The sequence below is a fragment of the Plecotus auritus genome (assembly GCF_963455305.1).
Source record: "Plecotus auritus genome assembly, chromosome: 8".
Lineage (NCBI taxonomy): Eukaryota > Metazoa > Chordata > Mammalia > Chiroptera > Vespertilionidae > Plecotus > Plecotus auritus.
The window spans coordinates 111,110,517-111,126,366 of NC_137782.1; the positions used below are offsets into that span (position 1 = coordinate 111,110,517).

Sequence of the window (15,850 nt, forward strand, 5' to 3'; positions counted from 1 at the left end):
ATATTAGCCTGTGTATTTATGTACTCATATTGCCTTTCCCCCTCACACCTGAGCTTTATCAAACAACCTTAATCACAGTCATCCTACATGCCTTTGGAGTTATGTCTCCACCAGCACTAGAGCCACTTCTGGGCCAGCTAGCAATTTCCAGAGCATGCACCGTCACTGCCAGCCACTCCCGGAGGCGCTGCGTCAGTCTGTGTGCGCTAACGCTGGGAGTGTGTCCTGGCCAGGAGGCACTGTGTGTAATGTCAGGACAGCTTGTTCCTCTTCCCTGGGAAGGAAGTTTATGATCGTTATCACATAAGCACTGACTATGTTGCTTTTTAAGGCTTAAAAAAAACTTCATGACAGTAACATGCAATACTTGCAATTGTGAGTTCATACACGGAAGAAAGAGAGAGAGCCACAGGATGCAGTGCGCAGCCGTCCCTGGGTGCAGTGCAGGCCGCCAGGAGCTGGAGCGGAGGCAGCTGGCCCACCAGCTCACAAGGTCAGGCTGCCTCTGTGGCCCCTTCGGCCATGTTAGGACTTGAACCCAGGAATCTTGTTCTCTTTTCCAGCTGTTTGGGGCTTCCTCGTGTGTGTTTCATTAATTCTAAATCTACTTTTTAAATAATAGATAACATTTTATGTGTTTCCTTTAAAACTGAGTATCATGGAAAGTTTCAGACATACATAACAGTAGAGAGAGCAGTATAATGTGCCTCATGTGCCCGGCATCAACTTCAACAATTATCAACTCAAATTCTGTCTTGTTCCATCTCTACTCCTGCCCACTAACTAGCATTGTCCCCTCGGGTTGTCTTTAGGCAAATCCCAGACACACATAATTTAATCCGTACATACTTCAATTTGTGTCTCTAAAAGCAGGATCCTATCATTAGATGTTACATCAATGTCATTATTGCACCTAAAAAATATAGTAGCTTCTTATTATCAGTCAATGTTGAGATTCCCTCGATTGTCTTATAGAAGTTTTCTACATGTTGTTTGCATCAGGATGCAGACACTGCACGCAGGCAGACAGCGAACGCTGCTGAGGAATGATGCTGCTCTGCACTGGTGCCGTCCTCGTTGCGTGGCGGGCAGGCTGTTCCCTCCCCTGTTACAACAGCGTGTGGAGAATATTCTTACACACACGTGTCTGTCTGGAGGTCTGGGTGTGATGTGAGGTGGTTTGGCCTGAGCGTATGAATATTGATGAAGGTTCACTTTACCAAATTGAAAATGTATCTAATAAAGAGATGATGAAAAGGAGAAAAGGAATGAAGGGAGAAGAGGAAAGATAGTGGAGCTGGAGAAAGGAGGGGATAGTGAACAGGCTGGGCAGGAGTGGGGCGGGGAGGACAGGGGAAAGGAAGGCAGCTTCCTGAGCAGCCTCACGGTTTGTGCCAACAGCAGGACTTCTGCCCCGGGCTAGACGGCCCACAGGAAGTGTTGGACAGATGAGCTGGCCCACGGAGCAGTGACCTGGATCTGAGCGGCCCTGCCAGATGGGGCCAGGTGGCTGGCCGGCTCCCTTGGAGGGAGGAATGCAGGCCCTCCTGCCTGAGGCATGCTAACGACAGTGGACAGTGTGGCCTTGCCAGCCGGCAAATCCCTAAGTGAGGGCCTTCTGGTCCGGGCCCCTGCTCCGCCGTGGGTAAGGGCTACTTCCTGAAGGTCACCAATTAGCCTTGGGGCCATCTTTTAGTTCCTATTTTTGCCAAGGACTTCAAGTTCAGACACAAGAGTGGAGAATACTGGTCCTTTAATAATTATCCCGTTGTGTTCAGCCGGAAACACGAAAATGGAGGAAGAATAAAAGATCACTTGATCTCAAAAAAGCAGTGTTTCCATTTCCTGCCGTACAGACAGCTAACACTGTGATTACAGGTCATTGTAACTGTCCTCCTTATACTCCTGTGTTTTCCAGACTTTCTGAACATTTTTATCATTTGAGGGGAGAAAAAAGTAAATGCCTCCATAAAAATCACTTTCAGAAATAGAGTCGCTTCTTGCCCTTCTGTGAAAAGGAGGATTATCTTTATCCCCACAGTTCACCAGGGGAAACCTTGGCACCGAGTAAGCAAGCTGTTTTGTCTCAGGCAGCAGAGCAAGTGGGTGGCTGAGCGCTGCAGCCGGCACGTCCCCGGGACTGGGCCTGCACAGGGTCTGAGCCCGCAGCTGTGGCACCGGAGGTGGCCCGGCCATCCCCTTGATGAGCAAGCTGGCCCATCACCCAGCTGGATGTGTGGCCTCCGCACAGTTCCCTGGGACCAAAGGGCTGAACAGTTGGTGCCGGGCTGAACTTTTTCCTCCTCCCTGGACAGCAATTCAACAGGAAATCGAATGCCCTGAGTGGAAGCTTCAGGACGTGCCCACTCCCGGCCAGGAGGCAGCTCCAGGGAAGGTGGGGGCTGCCCACTGAATTATTCAGGGTGCTCCCCTGGCCCCGCAGCGTGCATGGGGGTGTCCTGTGGGTGGGGTGCCTGGTGCGCAGGCCAGGGCCTCGCTCATGAATACTTTAACAGGAGAACGTGGGCGGGTCCGAGCTTCGAGGTCTCTGCTGCATGGGCACCGGATCTCTGAGGCCCAACCCTCACTTTGCCAGGACCTCCTCTTCCTGGCATGCTGGGGTTGAAGCCTGTGAAATAAATTCAGTAGTTTGAGAGTGGGCAGGACTGAGCCACCCATTGGTTGCAACTGTCCCTGAAAATACAGAGCCCACAGGCAGGGCTGTCGCTGGGGTCCCTGCTCTGACTGGTGATGCTGCTTAACTTTGACAAAGGAAAGCAAGAAAGAGAAGAGCAGAGATGAAGGCTCTGAGCACTATTCCTTTCTGTTCTCTGAGGAGGCCGTTAAACTTTCATTTGAGTAACTTGGCAAGGGCGCAGAAACTGATACTGTATAAATAGCTACACTGTGTTTATGCCTCCACCAGCGTGGGATTCCCGAAGCACGGAGAGGCTGCCCTCTGGGACTGCTGCGGGAGGTGGAGGGAGGGAAGGCTGGAGGACTGTTGGCGAGGCACTCTCAGGCATGGACGTCCACGCAGAGGCCAGAGCTCTGCCCAGCACCCACGTGTGGGTCCACGCCGGCCCTTTGGTGCTGTCCCATGTTTTGTGCAGTTCTCCTTTGGGACTGACTCCCCTTCCTTCCCTCAGCTCCAGGGCCCTCCATCCCTGCCACAGGGCTGGGGATCAGCAGTTTCCTGACTGGCTTCTCCATGTCCTGGCGAGAACCTCCCTACTGGGACCCCAGAGTGGACAGTGTGGCTTTGTGTTCAGGCAGGCCGCATGGCATCTGCTGTGACCCAGGCTCCCTCCTCCCTGCTCATTGTCTGCATAACTGCTGACCGTAGCATTGGCTTAGCCACCTGGCGTCCGAGTTCTTGATTTGTAGACGTGGCAAGGGTTTTGGTAAATCTAACAACCACTGATTCTGTGACCCACATGTTTGAGCGTTCAGCACACACCTCCTGCCCCTCCCCTTTCCTCCCAGGTACTGCTGCGGCTCTCCCTCCTGCTCCCATCAGGGCACCGTGCAGCGAGGCCCTCCCGCCCTTCCACCAAGCTGGAGGTCACTCGTGTCTCACTTGTCCCTTCCACTGAAGGGGCAGCCTGTGAATCCGCGGGGTGAAGCAGCACTTGTGGCCCAGCCCTGGGCACAGAGTTCTTAAAGCCACTCGCTCCGGGCACCCTGGGCCACCCTTTCTGCCATCTCTTGCTGCTGGTCTTACAGACTAACCCTAACTCAGCAGCCGTGGGCCCAGAGGCAGCCTGGTCATTCCTGTGGCAAAAACTGTGCTGCAAGGTGGGTGAGGCAGAAGGGAGATGTTGCCACCCGAGGGGTGTCGCTCCCTTGGAGCAGCGGTTGGAAATGCATTGATTGAGCCAACAGGGGCTTGTACGGTCAGTCCCCCTATTGAGAAATGGGCAGGATGCCCCCCAACAGAATGCCACAGTCTCCTAAGAGTCCCCGGAGCACCAGCCTCTGCCACGTGACCAAGTCCTGCTGATCTGTGAGGTCCTCCAGACATTGTTTGCCTGGGTATTGCCTGCATCCGGGGTTCTGTGCTTGAACCACGCGGGCATCATGGGGTCAGTCCATGAAAGTGTCCATGAGACCAAGCGCATGGAGCCAAGTGGTGCACACCAGCAGCCCCGGGGCACACACATGTTTCATGAACAAATAAAGGTCTATTTTAGAGCCGTCAACTTCACATACACAGGGGGAAAGCTGCTTTCTCCTCTGAACTTAAATGACTTGGAAAATATAAACAATTTGTAAATTGCCTGGGCATACTCAAGGAGACAGTATCTTGGCTTGGAGGAGAACCTTTGTTCTGGAGCATTCCGTGCCTCACAGATTAAAATATGTCCTTTGTAAAAGGAGAAGGGTGGGCTGACCAAGGACTTTATCTGGAGTCATGATTTTAAATGCTGTCCAAAATCTTTGCGTGGGCCTGGCCATCAAAGCAAGAACAACGGGAAATTACATTCCCATCTCCTGGAATCCATATTCATTGCCTTTAGGACTATCCCGAGAGCAAAGAGGTGCTCACAGATGCAGCAGCAGGAGGGCTCCCCTGCCCCAGCCTCCCAGGGATGAAGCCAGCGACCCTCCGAAGTGGCTTCCGGAGCTCCTTCCCCGAGGCCCTAGAGCCACCTGGAGCGTTTCAGCTGGTCACAGGGTGGCCAGCAGGCCGGTGGCTCGTGGGATTTGGAGGCTCCTGTTAGGATGCTGTCCTGAGTAGGGCTCAGGTTCAGGCCACAGGCAGGTGGTGACTGGGTGCCAGTCCCCTGGACTCGGGTCGCTGCTGCTTACGCAGTTTCTGGAGTCCTCGGCGGCACCCTTGTTTGTGATTTGCTTCCCAGAATTTCCCTGTCTCCGGCCTCTTTCTATTATTCCACCATCTTCTCAGGTGTCCCCTTTGTTTCGGAAAAACAGCCCAGGCAGAAAAGCCCCGTGTAATCGGAGTCCGGATGCTGGCCCACGTGGGCCCTGTGGTAACTGTGCCCCGACGGTGGGGCCCTAGACTGAGGCTGTGACCAGCCATTCTCCCCTGAGCTGCTTCGGATCCCGCAGTCAGCCTTGTGAATACCTCAGTCCCCCTCTGTCCCGTGGGAAGGACAGCGTGTTTAAAGCTCTGTGAGATGTGCTCACGGGGAGCAAGTGATTCTGATGAGAGCGGTTTTGCCCTCGCAGCTGCTTGCATCCAGGGCTCTACAAACGTGTTTGTCCATAGCGATGACTGACATGATTCTAGCACCCTGGTGAGGCTGAAACGCGAGAACCCCCCACCCCGTTTTACTGAGACGGGTGTTAAGGAAGGCTGCCAGGCCGCCGGCCAGAGCCCCCTAACCTGGCCCCTCTGCCCCGCAGCTCCCCGTTGGCCCAGCAGCTCTCCTTCCTGCGCAGTGGCCTCCTGAGCAACCTCTACCTGCACCGGCCTGGCTGCCCTGTGCCCCTGCTCCGGTGGCTGTTCCAGGTGAGGACCCAGGCCTGCCACCAGGTGGCGGGAGCGTTCCGGCCTACAGCCGGGCAGAGCCGCGGGAAGGGGAGGGGAGGGGAGGGGAGGGGAGGGCGAGGGCGAGGGGGGAGGGGCGGGGGCATGCTTTTTCCTCCTCAGGTCTGGGCTGCTTCTGGGTTTGTTCCTCTGAGGCAAGAGGAGGAAGGCCTGTGATGGCATCATTGAGGAGATGCTGGGACCAGCCTGTGGTCTGTCACCCAGAGCATGTGCCTCGCAGGGTGCTGCCTGTGCCCCCGAAGTCCTCTCTGTGGTTCTGTTCCTGCTACTCCACAGGTGCCTCCCGTGTCCCAGCTCATCTCTACTCCAAGTCTCAGGGCCTGGCTCAGGGCCTGCCGCGGCCTGGAGCACCCTGGAAGTGTGGGGGCCTCGTGAATTTCAAGCTGGGGTTGCTCAGGTGTTGAGTGTCTGTCTCTTCTGTGGGTGTAGTCAGCTGGGGAAACCCAGAGCAGCTGCGCCTGCTTCTTTCTGCCCCGCTGGTTGCCCCTGGGCCTGAGGAAGAGGGTGAGAGCCAGCAGGGACAGCCCAGGCACCAGCTGCTGAGATCTGAACGTGGCCAGCCTTGGCACCTGCCCAGGACCGGACCGTCCCTGTCCTGGAGGGCAGGTCAGAAGTTCCACCTGGTCTCATTCCTGCACGTTGGGTCCTGGATCCCAGCTGTACATGAGAGCAGCATGCAGGGCGATTGGACAAGGAAGTCGCCTTGCTGCCTGACTGCCTTCCAGAAAGAGCCCTCCAGCTCTCTCCTCCCAGTGCCCCTCCCTGCCCCAGAGGGAAGAGGCACCCTTGGTGCCTGGGGCTATTGTGTGTGGCTGTTGCCCTTGTCCCTCCCCCAGGCCCAGTGGGAATGGTGGGCCAGTGACAGGGAACAGTGTGGCCATTCTTCTCTGCTCCCAGTCAGGGCAGCGTCTCTGTGCTCCGTGCACAGTATATGACAAAACACACAATCGGGCATTGGGAGGCACAAAGGGCTCGTCTGAGACGTCGCCCACAGAGGGTCCTTGTGTGACCCTGGCACGGTGTGGACGGCCTTCCCTGTCTGTAAGTCCTGGGAGGAGTGAGCTACCCCTGCCCAGTCTCCTCTCCCACCTCTGTCACCCCAGGAGAACCATAGGACAGAGGCACCAGCCCTGAGGCCAGACTGCTGCAGTTCCTCCTCGCCACTTCCTGCTGTGTGACCTTGGGCAGGTTAGCTAGTGTCAGCCTAGGCCTCAGTTTTGTAGTCTGTGAACTGGGGCTTGTGAGCCTGCGGGGCTAAAGGACCTGCTATACTGAGCTCTAGGGATGGAAGGGCTTGGGGACTGGCGTCCCGGGTACCTGCCCAGAATGTGGCCCTGTGCTCAGCATACTTCTAGCCTCGCTATTATGGGGACTCTGACTGCAAGAGGCAGAAATCCATGGGGCTCCCTGAAGCTGCTGAGGAGACTCTTAGAAAGGTGCAGGGGTCGTTTGTGGGGTCCTCAGAAGGAGCAGGGACGAGGATGGAGAAGGATTGGGATCCTAGGAAAGATCTTGGCTTTACTCTGCAGACTACATGGCCATGTAAATTCTCAGGAAGGAGAGTCTGATTGGACTAAGAGGGGTTAAGTGACACCCCCAACTCCACTCCATCCAATCAAAGGCAGCTGGGTGAGCAGGGTCCCTGGGCTGCCCAAGGCTCCTGGGCACACCTGCGGCTGACTCAGAGTCGTGTGGGTGAGCAGAGCAGACCTCCCCAACCTGCTCATGGACTGTTTCTTTGGAAAGGATATCCTTAGGTCCCATGGGACAAGGTCCTGCTGCTACCTTCCGGGTTCCTCCCAGGGGCTTCAGTTGGGGCTTCAGTGGGCACTGGGTGAATAGACTTTGGCCTCGGTGCTCATGAATTACGTGAACTCGTTACTAGAGCCCTGGTGTATACCTGTCAAGTGAGTCTTGCTGGGGACGTGGACAAAAGCAGGTATCATATGCTCTGAATTTATATTCTTGTTGGGAAACAATCAGATGTCCAGCTATGAAAAAAGAAGTTATGAGAAATTATGAGGGGAGGAGGAGGCAGCGGCAGAGTTCTGGTGTCTTAGATCAGATCCCAGGAAGCTGGTTCTGAGACGTGATTTCCCAGCAAATTTCTGGGAAGAGGGTGGGGGTGTGCGTCACTCTCAGCAGCTACCCTGGGAGGGAGAGAGAGAAGAAGGCCTGGGCGGAGTCAAAGCAAATGCAAGAGAGGTCACAGCCAGTCCTGCGGGGATTTCTGGAACTGGGGGGACCTTTAGAGTTGTCCCAATGGATGCAAGGGGTGCAGGCCTTAGGACCCCAGTCTAGGCCAGTTATCAGACAAAGGCTGCACTTGGATAGGGGGTGTGACCTTGGGTGAGGCACTCCCTTCATCCAAGGTTAATGTCCAGAGGGACTGGCTCAGTGCCCTCAGGGAGCAACAGCACTGAGCCCTGGGTGGGACCTTGTCCTGAAAGGGGCTGTGCCCAGGGTGTCCACCACAGTGTCCTTTTCTCAGCACTCAGGAGGGCGGTTCATGGGCAGCATGGCTGGATCTGTGTGTCCTCAGGCCAGATGGCACTGTCGGGGAGGGTGCTATCCATGCCACTCACCCCAGATGCCTAGCTTGTGAGCCTGCAGGGCTAAAAAATATTAATACTTTTCCTCCCACCTTCCAAGTTCTTCTGGCTGGGCTAATAATCAAACGAACAGGTTAACAGAGAAAAACAAAGCTTAATGCATGTGCCTGGGAAATTCACATAGGCATGGAATTCCAAAGACAGTGAGGCAACGTCGGGTATATAAGACATTTTTGAACAAAGGAGACAAGAGGGAATAGGGTATTAGATTCCAGAAGTGAGAATGGCTGACTCACAGGTAGTCGAGGAAGAACAGATCGCACCTGACAGGAAAGCTCTTACTAGACAACCCTGAGACCGTGGTTCATAGACAGTGTGTAGCTCCCAGGCCCTGCGGGCCTCTTGTTCACCACACATCATTCACATCAGGCTCAGGTGACATCCTAAGGTCTCCTTCCTGAAGCAGCTTTGTCTGAGTCTCTTGGGCAGGAAAGGGAGGAGGGTCAGAGGTTCTTTCTGAGTCGTTTAACAAACAGCTTAAAATCAATATGCCAGAAAGGGCAGCTTCAAGGTAGCAGAATTTTGGTCCCTTCAACCCTCAGAGTCAAGGAGCCTTCAAGTAAGGATCCCAGGGCGTTTGAGTCAATGGGTGACCTGCCACCCCAACCCCAGCCCAGGTTGTTGGAGGATCTGCACTGAGTGCAGCCGTCCGTCTCAGATGACGGCCGTCTGAGAGGATGGAAGTTAAGGCCCAGGGCTCTCCCCTGCGTGCCCCGAACGTCTGAGATGGCCGTCTCAGACAACGGAAGTTAAGGCACCGACCTGGACGTGATGGGGGATCACAAAGAGTGGCCGGCCTGTCATTGTCCAGCTGACTTTCAAGCTCTTTCTCTTTCCTGCACTGGCCCCTGCCTGGAGTGGCCCAGCCGTGACCGCAGGGAGTGAGGGGCAGGACAAGACTCCCGCACAGGGAGGTGTTCGGAGTAGGAGAGTTCAAGTCACATAGACCGGGTTGCATCCTGGTTTTGCCCGTACTAGCTGGGTGACCTGGGAAGCTGCTTGCCCGTCTGAGCATGGTTTCCTCCTCTGTAAAATGGCAATAATGACAATATCCATGTCCCGCATGGGCGTGTGAGGACTGGATGGACTTATGTGACGGAGCAGTAAAGGAGTGTGCTGTAATGCATAGGAGTGACCGGCCGCCTGTTGTTTCTCCTCCCAGCTGCTGACATGGCCTCCAGAAATTTCCTCAGGCGCCTTTGGTCTCCTGTGGGATCTCAGCGTGGATGGTCTCTTTCGTCCGTCTGGTCAGTACCAGGGTGTGGGGTCACCATTTCACAGCTCCCAGTCTCCTGCACTGGCCTGCGGGGGAGGTGCCAGGGGGGCAAGGGGGGGACGCTGCGTCACCAGGCTGTAGAGACATGGGGCCATCTTTGGCTCTGGCGTCAGCATTCGTAGAAAGCTGAGCTGACAGGCTCCGTGGCACCTGGATCTGGCCTCGTGGGAATGTCACTGTGGCTAAGCCCAGGCTGACCTCACAGACTCGGGATCCCAGAACAGTCTAGAAGGCAGTTCTCTGGACTTAAGGGGACAGTTCTTTCTGAGCTTCTACATCAGGTCAGGGAAGCTCCTGGGTTTGGATTAACCAGGGGCTGGAGCCATGCCCACCAGCAGCGAGGCCGGAGTTTGGTCTGGAGTGAGAGCCTCACATCTCTGTCTTGGCCCTGACAGTGAAGGGGTGACATAAGTCACCCTTACACTTCCAGAAGTTCTGAGTTCACAGAAGCAATTGGTTTTCCTTCTAGTAGCTGCATGCTTTCTAGGCTGTCACCGTTTCATACCTGAACCCAGACACTTTGGCACCAAAAACAATATCATGTAGCCAGTTGCAAGTTGCTTGCAGCAGGCAGACAGTGAGAGGGACAGACAAGTGTCCAGACCCGCCTTTGCTCACTAGCCCGAGTCTGTCCACCTTCCCGCTGAGACACTGACGGCATAGCTCAGAAGGCCAAGATCAGAGACCCATGATGCACCATTAACACCCCACTAGCACTTTGACCTTCTGCTTTTGTGTCTCCCCTGTTTCAGGAGTTGGCTGAGCTGGGGGCCAGCTGTCGAATTAGAGCATTCAGACCCCTGCCCCTGCCTAGGGCCCCTCTGAGGATTTCTGAATAGCGCCAGTCTCAGCATCCTCTCCCTTTTCATAACCTCTGCCCCTGCACCCGTTGCCCTTTCTGGAGCCTCTGGGGCCACCTCTGCGGCATGCCTGCCCTTTGGGGAACAGAGGCCTCCCTTGTCCTGCTCCTCTCCTCCAGGCAGTGGTATGTCTCCTCCCAGAGAGGGGAGGCCGAGGCCGTCCCACTCTTCTCTGCTTCTTGCCACATTGTCCTTGATTTGCCTCCATCAGGAGGGCCAGGATCTCTCCTGAGCTCCTAGGTGGCTTAGCTCTGCTTCCTCCACTCCAGAGCATTTCTCATGCACCACGTGAGAGCCCATCCTGGGACCGTTCTCCCCCCACACCCCATAGACTGGCCTAGAATTCCAGGCCCAAGGTGTAGTCTTCACGGATTCAGAGAAAGTCAAAGGCCAGGTCCACAAATGAACTGTCTGCAGGGACTTGAACAGATGTCCTCACACGCAGGCTCACAGCAACATTGCTCACAACAGCCAAAAGGTGGGAGCAAACCAAGAACCTGCTGGTGGGTGACTGGACAATAGTGTGTATACACATGCGATGGAGCATTAGTCAGCCTTGAAAAGGAAGGAAACCGACAGGCTACAGCATGGATGAGCCTGGAGGACATCATGCTGAGTGAAATAAGCCAGATTCAAAAGGACAACTGCTATATGACTCCTTTTATATGAGGTCCCTAAAGTCATCGAAATTATAGGGACAGAAAGTAGAAGGTGGTTGCCAGGGAACAAAGGAGGGGTGGGGAGTTCGTGTTTGATAAGCACAGTGTCTGTCTGGGAAGATAAGTTCTGGAGAAGCATAGATTTTGCCATCCTAACCCTCCTCACTGCTGTGCAGTCACCATCACCATTCCATGTCCTGTGCTTTGTACCATAACACACACACACACACACACACACACACACACACACACACACCCCAGCCAAGTCCAGAGCCTATTGCCAGTGCCAGGAGAGACTACCAAAAGCTGGAGCTGAAAGTCTGCCGCCAGTTCCAGAAGCATTTGCGAGGTCCATTAGACCCAGGGTCACTGCAAACAGAATCACGTGCCTTGGGATTCGTCTACAAGTTGAGGTGCTCTGAGTGTCCTTTCATCATAGGTCACAGACCTCAGGGAAGAACCAGGGGGCCCCCTTCCATCGGGATCTGTGATTGGTGTGTGAGTCTTCAAGCTGCCTGACCTTTCTCTTTGTAAACTGTGGATATTTCTTCCCTTTCCTGGAGCTCGTGGTTGGGGGCAGCCCTTCCCAGACCACGCTGGGGAGTCTTACCCCACCACGCTTCCCCGGCCTGGGGAGGGCGAGGCGGCTTGGCCCCTGGCGGAGCTCACAGTGTGCAGGTGTCCTGCAGGTGAGGGGCTGAGGACTGGCAGCGGGGGTCCCTGGAGTGTTGTACTGAGTGTGGTGGGAAGGATTTTCCTGACTGAGAAGCACACATAATCGTTTAGAGCTCCTTTTAGTGAGCTTGGAGGACAGGATACCCGGGACCCTGATGTTCTTCATGCAGGGGGTGCCTGTTCATTTATTCAGCAGACATGCTCTGAGGCATCCTGTATTCTAGCAGCTCGCTCGGTGGTGTGGCAGAGCGAGAGTCGGGAATGAGGAGGCAGATTCCTGCCCTCGGGAGGCCGCTGGCCGGTTGGTTGGATGGCTGCGCAGCTGCAGTAAGAGATGGAAGGGAGGCCAAGGCAAAACAATGGATTTGCAAGGAAGGGGGATTACTCCAGCTAGATGGGGACAGGAGTTGCGGCGTGATTTGTAGAATAGGGGCCAGTGATCCATCTCTCGAAAGATGGTAGGGCAGGGCTTGCAAGCTCAGTTGCCTCTGGGGAAGAAGCTCTCTCTAAAGGACTGGCAGGTCCAGTGCTGCCTGGTCTCTCCCCATGTTCAAGACAAGCTGTGTGTTGGTTAGGATGGACTTTGCCTGTAAGTAACAAATACCCAGGTCAGAGAGGTTTATTATCTCACGTAACAAACATTCCAGAGGTGGGGTTGCGGGCTCTGTGCTACAGATCTGAGTGTCAGAGCTCTGGCTCAGCCCCCGGTGCCTCGCGGCTCCCACAGGGTTGCAGAGTCATAGCTCCAGCGTCACCATGTTCTGTGAGGCAGCAGTGCGCAAGGCAGGACATTCTTTGCATTTTGGTTCATTAAACAGAACTGTGTCACCGGCTTCCTGACTGTCAGTGCCCTTTGAACCCCTGGCTATGTCTGAAAATTTTCAGCTGCATGAATCCTACTCCTTCAAGGTAGAACTCCGGACACTCACTTTTCCAGCCTCCTTCTAAATATTTGAATTTTTAGTTTTGGAATTTCCAGTTAGTCCTTTTTTTTCTTTTTTTAAAATAGTTTCTGTTTCTCTACTGGGATTTCTTACTTGTTCATTCAATGTGAGCATATTTTCATTGACCTCCTTGAGCACAGTTATAATAGCTGCTTTAAAATTCTCCTCTGTAATTCAAACATTTGGATTATCTAAATCATTACATGGAAAATTAAGTATGAAAGTGAGCTGTTACTTAGAATGAGTAAAGAAATCATGGACCAAAGTGCTGGACCGTGGAAGGTTCTTTCTCCTCCATCTTTTTAGGGTGTTTTCCAGAAACATTCACGCACAAATGCCTGCTGACCGTGCCGGGCTTCCTTACCTAACCTAGAAAGTTCGGGCACACAAGGGAGAGCCCTGGGCCTTAAGCTTCATCAGCTTTGTGGTCAGGTGGCTCTGGCACATGATAAAACTGTTCTCTGCTCCAACAGCCAGTCCTGGGCTAAGAGTTCTGACTGCTCCAGGAGCCACCCTAGGCCAGTCCTACAAAGGGCAGGGGGATGCCACGGTTCTTCCACTGGATGGACCAGCTTTTCCTAGCAGAAGCCAGAACAAAACCCGGCTTCTCCCAGGGAAGAAGAGGAGCGTGGCTCTTGGATAGGCAGCCAACTGCCATGTCCAGAATGTGGATGTTTATGTGAAATCTCAGGGTAACTAATTCAGTTAGAAAACAAAAGTAAAAACTGCCCTTGCAGGGTTGGCTGCGTGGTTAGAGCTTCAGCCTGAGGACTGAAGGCTCACGAGTTCGATTGCTGGTGAAGGGCACATACCTCTATCTCAGTTGCAGGTTCAATCCCTGGCCCCTGCTGGAGGCAACCAGTTGATGTGTCTCACATTGATGTCTGTCTCTCCCCCACCCCCACCCCCCATCTTCCTCCCTTCTCTCTTCTACTCTCTCTCTAAAGATCAATGGAAAAAATATCCTCTGGTGAGGATTGAAAAAAAGGAAAGCAAAAACTCCCGCTGTGAATCCTTCTGCAGACTCTTTTCAACTGTAGATGGATCATAGCTCCACTGGCCTGCCCCACCCCTGGGGAGAGGATTCAGGTGCAGAGCTACAGGGAAGCAGGAAGCAGCAGAACAAAGAAAAGGGGGTGCAGGAGATGAGGCTGAACATGGGGAGCCAGGTCTCAGAGGACAGTGGGGTCGCTACAGACAGGGTAAAGCTTACTCTTTGGTAAAACCAAGACAGAATGTTGCTATTTAGATATAATCCACATACCATATAATTCACCCCGTTAAAGCGTGTGATTCAGTGTGATTCACAGAGTTGTTCAACCATCACCACTGTCTAATCCCGAGCATTTTCCTCACCCCTCACAAGACGCTCCATACCCATCAGCAGTCACTCTCAGTCCCCACTCTCCCAGGTCCTGGCAACCCCTAGTCTACGTCTGTCTCGGTGGATTTGCTTATTCTGGACATTTCACATAAATGGAATTACACAGTAGGTGACCTTTTTTTTTAACGGTTGAAAATATTACATATGTCCCCTCTCCCTCCCTCCCCCCATTGACCTCTTCTAGCCTCCCTTCCCCGCAGCCCAGGCCTTCACCACCCTATTGTCTGTGTCCATGGGTTACCCATATATGCATACAAGGTGTTTGGTTGATCTCTTCCCACCCACCCACCCACCCTCCCTTGCCTTCTTTCTGGGATTCCACAGTCTGTTCCATGCTTCTATATCTCTGGCTCTATTTTGTTCATCAGTACTTTTATACCATGGAATACTATGCAGCAGTTTAAAAAAAAAGGATCTCTTACCTTTGAGACAACATGCAGGGACCTGGAAAGTATTATGCTAAGCAAAATAAGCCAGTCAGAGAAAGACAAGTATCACATGATCTTGCTCATATGTGGCATCTAATGAACAACAACAAAAAAGTAGGTAATTCTTTTGTCTGGCTTATTTTATTCAGCATAATGTTTTCAAGGTCCATGCATGTTGTAGTGTTTGTCAGTATTTCATTCCTTTTTATAGCCAAATAGTATTCGTTGTATGGATGTACCACATTTTATCCATTAGTTGATGGACACTTGGGTTGTTTCTACTTTTTGGCTATTGCGAATAATCCTATCTAATAAAGAGGGAATATGCAAATTGGGGAAACATCTATTCAAATGTTTGGCCCATTTTGGTCACAAAGATGGCGGTGCCCATAGTCACAAGATGGCGGTGCCCAGTCCCCTCAGCCCCGCCGGAGTCCCCCAGTCCTTTCAGCCCCGCCATGGGTGGGGTGGGCGGCAGGCACACGGTGTGGCTGGACCCACCCTCAGACCCCCAGCCGCCCAGGGCCACCCGAGGCTCAGGTAACCAGGGCTGGCCGAGGCTTGCGCTGCCGGCAGTGGCAGCAGCAGTGGTGTGATGGGGGGTCGCCTTCCCCTGATCGCCGGGTAGCCTCCCACCCCTGAGGGCTCCTGGACTGTGATAGGGGGCAGGCCGGGCTGAGGGACCCCCCCTCCAGTGCATGAATTTTCATGCACCGGGCCTCTAGTGCTACTATAAACATTTGCACACAAGTGTTTATGGGGATATATGTGTGTGTGTATATGTATGTGTATACACACACACACACACACACACACACTTAAGAGTAGAATTTCTAGGTCATAATGGTGATTCTGTTTTTAACTTTTTTGAAGGACTGCCAAACTATTTTCAGAAGTGGTGACATCATCTTACATTCCCACCAACAATGTTTGAGGGTTCCGCTTTCTGTACATCCCCGCCAACATTTGTTATTGTCCACCTCATGATAGTAGCATTACTAGTGGGTGTGAAGTGGTATTTCAGCGTGGTTTAGATTTGCATTTCTGTAATGGCTAAGGATGTTGAGCATCTGTTCATGTATTTAGTGGCTGTTTGTATATCATCTTTGGGGAAACATCTATTCAAATGTTTAGCCCATTGTTTGGTTGGGTTTTTTTTGTCTTTTTTGTTATTTGTGGGAGTTCTCTATATACTCTGGATACTAGATTCTTACCAGATATGTAATTTACCAATATTTTCTTCTATTCTGTGGGTTATGTTTTCACTCTCTTGATAGTGCCCTTGATGCATAGAAGTTTTTAATTATGATAAAATTTAATTTATCTGTGTTTTTTTCTATTGTTGCCTGTGCTTTTGGTGTCAAACAAGATACTATTGCCTAGTCCAAGGTCATAAAAATTTTCCCTTAGTTTTCTTCACAGTTTTTTTTTTTTAATTGATTTTGGAGAGAGAAAGGAAGGGACGGAGGGGAAGAGAGAGAGAAAGAGAAACATCGA

The 15,850-nt window shown here is 52.9% G+C and overlaps 1 protein-coding gene across 1 annotated transcript in view; it reads left to right on the plus strand.

Moving 5' to 3' along the window:
• Nucleotides 1–5,376: 5,376 nt before the first annotated feature.
• FAM178B (family with sequence similarity 178 member B) overlaps nt 5,377–15,850 on the plus strand; it is a 66,919-nt gene continuing 56,445 nt past the window's right edge. The window contains exons 1-2 of the mRNA XM_080683840.1: nt 5,377–5,476; nt 9,290–9,374. The gene's annotated coding sequence lies outside the window, so the exon portion shown is untranslated. The remainder of the gene's footprint in view (nt 5,477–9,289; nt 9,375–15,850) is intronic.